General features: G+C 38.2%; 1 protein-coding gene across 1 annotated transcript in view; it reads left to right on the plus strand.

Moving 5' to 3' along the window:
• The window catches only part of LOC137639433 (trichohyalin-like), an 81,761-nt gene that overhangs the window by 68,281 nt on the left and 5,980 nt on the right, over positions 1-7,500 (plus strand). The gene's annotated exons all lie outside the window — the stretch shown is intronic.

Genomic DNA, 7,500 nt, shown 5'->3' on the forward strand with positions numbered 1-7,500 from the left:
AAGCATTGGAATATCAGGATTATGAACGAAAAATATGAGTGATGGAATTGATAATACTCGGAGAGTGATGACACCATTAGATAAAGAAAAGAAATCTCAGAGAGAGAGAGAGAGAGAGAGAGAGAGAGAGAGAGAGAGAGAGAGAGAGAGAGAGAGAGAGAGAGATTGTTGAAAGAAATTTTGTGAACCTTGGAAGCAGAATTATTTTGACTTGCAGGAGAGAGAGAGAGAGAGAGAGAGCAAAATTATTTTGACTTGCAAAAGAGAGAGAGAGAGAGAGAGAGAGAGAGAGAGAGAGAGAGAGAGAGAGAGAGAGAGAGATTGTTGATAGAAATTTTGTGAACCTTGGAAGCGAAATTATTTTGAGAGTGAGAGAGAGAGAGAGCGAAATTATTTTTACTTATAAAAGAAAGAGAGAGAAACAAAATTACTTTGACTTGCAAAGAGAGAGAGAGAGAGAGAGAGAGAGAGAGAGAGAGAGAGAGAGAGAGAGAGAGAGAGATTAGAGTCCTAATAGTTATGTGAATGCCTTATATTGTCAACGTCACTGCCATATTGCCTTCCAAACGAAAAACTGCCTATTTTAAGAGACCGCCCTTTTTATGCCGCAAGAGAGATTTAAGGTCAGGCTCCCTGAAGAGGCCTTTTCAGAGAGCCCCCCCGAAAACAAAATATGCGGCTTCTCAAACCGCCCGGAAAAATGCCGAGATTTTTCACGTCCTTGACGGTGACAGACCTAATCGACTGTGCCTGGCCCTTTTGTTGTTGTTGTTGTTTTTAGTGGTAGTAGGTTTTACCGATATGCGTGATATCATATATATTTCTTATGTCAGTAACAGTAAAATGATTTATAGTAATCTGCAACAACAACAACAACAACAACAACAAAAACAGCAGCAGCAGCAACAACAGGGCCAGACACAACCTAATCGACTGTGCCTGGCCCTGTTGTTGTTGTTTTTGTTTTTAGTTGTAAGTTTTACTGCTATGGTTATGACTTATTTGTTTTCAATCGTCTTTGCGTGATATATAAATTTCTTATCAATAACAATAAAATAGTTAATAATCTGCTCTTAAATTATCATTGTTGCTCTGGTATCACTCATATTACCTTAATGTGATAATTGGGTATTTATAGCAAAAGGGTGAAATTTATCCGTGAATAACTTCACTTTTTCAATAAAACATTAAAAATGATTGTTAAATATTGCTTTTGTTATAAACCGTTTCGGTGGCATTTTTTTCATTCCGCTGTGTTTTCTGTTGTATCCTATCGTTTTTTATTATTGCTATTATTATCTTTCGTTTTCTTCACAAAAGAACCACTCTACTTTACAGCGTCAGTGACCCTAATAGCTGACGTCAGAAAACCTTCAACCAATTAATGAATTAATATCCGCATCATTTAGCTGATTCGTATTTATATTGACAGAATCACTGTTTATATATTTGTTTAAAGGTTTAAAGGCCACTCATGAATGGCAAGGGACAGTGGCATTGCCTACTAAGTAGGACAATGCCCTAGAGACTGACCATATAACAAATGATCAGTGCCCAAGCACCCTTTCCATCCAAGCTAGGACCAAGTAGGGCTAGGCAATGGTTACTGTTGACTCAACAGATAGACCTATACCCCTCCCCATCCTTAGCTTACAAGGATGGTTAGATTGCGGCGAGCAAAGTAACTAAAGAGTTTAAGTGGGATTCGAACCCCAGTCTGGCAATCACCACACCAGGACGCTACCACCAGGCCACCACAACTCGTGATAATATTGATTCTTACAACGCTAAAAAAAAAAAAAAAAAAAAAAAAAAAATCTTACCATGTATCTGTTTTTTCCATTTTTCAGCCTCGCAGTTTCTCATCTTTCAAAATGACTGCGAATATCCAGGCATCAATATCCTTCGTTTTGAAATATATCGGACAAAATCATGACAAACCTTGGATATTGTACGTGGAATCCTTTGTACTGAATCGTCACATAAATCCGGAGTTACAAGCGACGTGTTCACTTGGTCTATAAATCAAAAAACGTTTTCATCAAATAGTTGTTGGGGGCCAAACGTTAATTAATCGTTGCTGCGTGATAAATTCTCACTTCATGAGATTAGCCGACGGGTAGGTGCACGCTCATGGGGTGTTACGTATTAGTTTCGCGGATTATCTTCGGAAGAATGTTTAAATGAATGAAAAGGGGAGAGAGAGAGAGAGAGAGAGAGAGAGAGAGAGAGGAGAGAGAGAGAGAGAGAGAGAGAGAGAGAGAGAGAGGGAAAAGTGGTAGAGAGAGGGGTAGGGAAAATGGTAGAGGTAGAGAAAAATGGGAAAGAGAGAGGTAGGGAAAAGTGGGAGAGAGAGAGGTAGGGAAGGGGTAGAGAGGGAGGTAGGGAATGGGTAGAAAAGAGAGGTAGGGAAAAGTGGTAGAGGGAGAGAGAGGTAGGGGAAAAGTGGTAGAGGGAGAGAGAGGTAGGGGAAAAGTGGTAGAGGGAGAGAGAGGTAGGGGAAAAGTGGTAGAGGGAGAGAGAGGTAGGGGAAATTTGTAGAGAGAGAGAGGTAGGGGAAATTTGTAGAGAGAGAGAGGTAGGGAAAATTTGTAGAGAGAGAGAGGTAGGGGAAATTTGTAGAGAGAGAGAGGTAGGGAAAATTGGTAGAGAGAGAGAGGTAGGGAAAATTGGTAGAGAGAGAGGTAGGGAAAATTGGTAGAGAGAGAGGTAGGGAAAATTGGTAGAGAGAGAGGTAGGGAAAATTGGTAGAGAGAGAGGTAGGGAAAATTGGTAGAGAGAGAGAGGTAGGGAAAATTGGTAGAGAGAGAGAGGTAGGGAAAATTGGTAGAGAGAGAGGTAGGGAAAATTGGTAGAGAGAGAGGGGTGGGAGAAATTGGTAGAGAGAGAGGGGTGGGAGAAATTGGTAGAGAGAGAGGGGTGGGAGAAATTGGTAGAGAGAGAGGGGTGGGAGAAATTGGTAGAGAGAGGGGTGGGAGAAATTGGTAGAGAGAGAGGGGTGGGAGAAATTGGTAGAGAGAGAGGGGTGGGAGAAATTGGTAGAGAGAGAGGGGTAGGGAAAATTGGGAGAGAGGGGGGTAGGGAAAATTGGGAGTGAGAGAGAGAGAGGTGTGGGAAATAGTGGAGAGGTTGGGGAAGTGGGAAATTAAAGGAGGGAGATCGTTCACACAAGGTTTACTTCCTTCTTTGTTATTTTTTAGTACAAAACGCTTCGAAGTATTTGTAACTATATATTTGAATATGCTACCGTCTTGTATCACAAGAGAAATCAAAGTTTTTATTCTTCCAGGTGTTAACACGAGATATACAGAATATAAAAATTGAAATACTAATAGGGCTGGGCGCAATGATTCAAAGCATAGCTATTAACGTTAAAGAAGAAAATAATGAGATTTTTTATACTGGTGTATTTAGCAAGATTAAGAATATCAATTAAATTTTTTCTTAAGGCTAGAAAACCGCCATGGATTCTTCTGTCGTCATTAACTTCTTCAAATACAGGTGCAACACAGGTCCTATGATATTTTGCTTCTCCATATTTTAGGCATATAAGACGAGAGGATCTGTAGCATCTTTAGAAAGTTTATAGAAGTTTCAGAAATATGTTGTAATTAGCAGAAGAAGAAAGCTCCAGACAAATTCATTGAGATTAACCTGGATATTCTTGTGTCTATCTTACACGATGTCTCTCGCTTCCTGGGTATTAAGGCCTTCCCTTTCATATGTCTGTTTCTGGTTAGCTAAGTCAATTTAAAATGACTGCTAAGTCAGAGGTAGCAAGTGGATGGTCATGGTTATTGCTACCCTAGGAATTGGCAATGGCCAGGGATTCTAATGCACTGTACTATCTCTAGAAGCCCCTTGAGAGGATAGATCATATAGATGGTAGGTGAACCTTTCCTTCTGAAAGCTAAAAGTATTCTCATACTTCTGAGGACTACCGTAGTGGCAGTATGCGGTACATCCTACAAAACACTTGACTTACTATTATTATTATTATTATTATTATTATTATTATTATTATTATTATTTCTACTACTACTACTACTACTACTACTACTACTACTACTACTACTACTACTACTACTTGCTAAGCTACAGCCCTAGTTGGAAAAGCAGGATGCTATAAGCTCAGGGGCTCCAACAGGGAAAATAGCCGAGTGAGGAAAGGAAACAAGGAAAGATGAAATATTTCAAGAAGAGTAACAACATTAAACTAAATATCTCCTATATAAACTTTAAAAGACTTTAACAAAACAAGAAGAAGAGAAATTAGATAGAAGTGTGCCTGAGTGTACCCTGAAGCAAGAGAACTCTAACCAAAGACAGTGGAACACCATGGAACAGAGGCTATGGCACTACCCGAGACTAGAGAACAATGGATTGATTTTGGAGTGTCCTCCTAGAAGAGCTGCTTACCACAGCTAAAGTCTCTTCTACCATTACCAAGAAGAAACAGCCACGGAACAATTACAGTGCAGTAACTCCTTGGGTGAAATAAATTGTCTGGTAATCTTAGTGTTGTCAGGTATATGAGGACAGATGAGAATATGTAAAGAATAGGTCAGACTAATCGGTGTATGTGTAGGCAAAGGGAAACTGAACCGTAACCAGAGAGAAGTTTCCAATGAAGTACTGTCTGGCCAGTCAAAAGACGCCATAATTTCCTATTGGTTGTAAAAGTGGTTGATGTTTTAAGAATTTCAAATATACGAAAAGTTTGTCTTTTCAAACATGAAATTAGATAAGATGGGTTATCATTTTATACTCGATAGTTGCAGTCAACTAGATGATATCTTAATGGAGAATGGAATTTTAAAGAAATAACAGCTTCGAAATGAGAAGCTCAACGACATAAGATCGCCCTTTCAACCCCACAAACAGGGTTGCCAGGTTGGCCTTTTTCGACCCCAAAAATTCAAATTTGGCCTTTTTTTCGTGCTAGATTCCTAAATTTGGCCTTTTTGAAATTGGTTAGCCTTAAATGCTATATTTTCGTCCTTTTTCTACTATTAGGTTGGCCTTTTAAAGCTGCAGTTGATCAGACGTTGGCCTTTTCTCATTTGGAAAACCTGGCAACCCTGCCCACAAATATGCAAACGCGAACCCGCATGCATACAGACAGAGAGAGGAACTTTCGGAGGGTCGGAAAGTGCATTTGTTTTCGTGCATCTCTATCAGGGCGAAACCCAAATATTTTAGGTGGCTTTCCCAAAACTGAGAGTGAACGAACTGTAGGATGAACCTTTCCTGCCCCGGACTTCGAAGTAATAGAATTATCCTCCCATCAATATGATCCTTTCACCCTAAATATCCCCTGTGGGCAGGGGCTCAGGGCGGTCGAGGGGCAAGAGCACAGCGGATGCTTTTGAATATTCCTATTTCTCAGTTACGCCCTTCGTGGTTTTTTTTTTTTTTTTTTTTTTTTTTTCCGCGAAGGGGTGTAAAGGTATAAAGGCCGCTCATGAATGGCAAGGGCAAGGGGCAGTGACATTGTTCTAACGAGTAGAACAATGCCCTAGAGACTGACCATATGTACATATGATCGGCGCCCAAGCCCCCTCTCTACCCAAGCTAGTAGGACCAAGGAGGGCTAGGCATTGCTGCTGATGACTCTGCAGATAGACCTATAGACTACTGACCATATACAGAATACATATGATCAGCGACCTAGGCCCCCCTCTCCACCCAAGCTAGGACCAAGGAGGGCCAGGCAATGGCTGCTGATGACTCGGGAGATAGACCTGTAGCCTCTGCTGATGACTCAGCAGATAGACCTATAGGCTCTCCCCAACCCCCACATCCTTAGCTCACAAGGATGGGGATGTTGCAGCAACCAAAGAAACTAACGAGTTTGAGCTGGACTCGAACCCCTATCTGGCGTTCACCAGCTAGGGACCGCAAACCCCTAATACGGAGCATTTGCAACTAATTCTCTCGCGTACAAGGAACGGAATAATGCATAAGTGATATGCAGGGGAAGAAGAAGAGATAAAGCAGTCAGGCTTCCTCCTCCTGACGTAGGAAATAAGTCCAGGTCGGAACCAAAGGAAGCCGGGGGAAAGATTAATGCCATCCATTTCAGATAACCAAGGAAGATTGCGATACGCACCAAGGAGATGCATTTGAAGTTTTCCCTCTCCCTATCTTAACCTGAATTCTTGGCTTTAAAGTTTTGCGAATGTCTTTGCTGAAATGATTGCGAGTTAGATTGTGTTTCTAGTTTTTAGTGGTGTCTAGAATACCCTCGTATCTTAAGTTTCCTTCTTCAGTACTTATTTCATTTCACATTTTGATTTATTTTTTAGATATAATTTTCCATCTCAATACTTATTTAATTTCACTTCATGTTGGATTATTTTTGAGACGTTGTATTTAATATCATATACAATGAAAATTATATTTTTTAGTTTTTAGTGGTGTCTAGAATTTCCTCTTATCTTAAGTTTCCGTCTCAATACATCTCTGCTGTCATATCATGTTGAATTATTTTTGAGACATTGTAGTTAATATCATATACAACGAAATTATATTTTTTTAGTTTTTAGTGGTGTTTAGAATTTCCTCGTATCTTAAGTTTCCGTCTCAATACTTATTTAATTTCACATTTTGATTTATTTTTGAGATATAATTTTCCATCTCAATACTTTTTTAATTTCATATAGTGTTGAATTATTTTTGAGACATGTTTACATATCAATACTTTTTTAATTTCACATGTTGAATTATTTTTGAGACATTGTATTTAATATCATATACAAATAAAATTATATTATTAGTTTTTAGTGGTGTCTAGAATTTCCTCGTATCCTAAGTTCCCTTTCAATACGTTTCTGCTGTCATATCATGTTGAATTATTTTTGAGACATTGTATTCAATATCATATACAACGAAAATTATATTTTTTAGTGGTGTCTAGAATTTCCTCATAACTTAAGTTTCCGTCTCAATACTTATTTAATTTCACATTTTGATTTATTTTTGAGATATAATTTTCCATCTCAATACTTTTTTAAGTTCACATGTTGAATTATTTTTGAGACATAAGTTTCTTTCTCAATACTTTTTTAATTTCACATCAAGTTGAATTATTTTTGAGACATTGTATTTAATATCATATACAAAGATAATTATATTTTTAGTTTTTAGTGGTGTCTACAATTCCCTCATATCTCAAATTTCCTTCTCAATACGTTTTTGGTTTCACATTATGTTGAATTATTTTTAAGACGTATTTAATATCATATCCAAAGAAAGTTATGTTTTTAGTTGTGTCTAGAATTCCCCCTCATATCTTTTTTCCTTCGCAATACGTTTTTCCTTTCACATCATATTGAATTATTTTAGTCATTGTATTCAATGTCATATACAAAGAAAATTAAATTTTTAGATTTTAGTGGTGTCTAGAATTCCCTCATCTTTTTTCCTTCTCAATACGTTTTTCCTTTCACATCATATGGAATTATTTTAGTCGTTGTATTCAATATCATATACAAAGAA

The sequence above is a fragment of the Palaemon carinicauda genome, chromosome 4 (assembly GCF_036898095.1).
Source record: "Palaemon carinicauda isolate YSFRI2023 chromosome 4, ASM3689809v2, whole genome shotgun sequence".
Taxonomy (NCBI): Eukaryota; Metazoa; Arthropoda; class Malacostraca; order Decapoda; family Palaemonidae; genus Palaemon; species Palaemon carinicauda.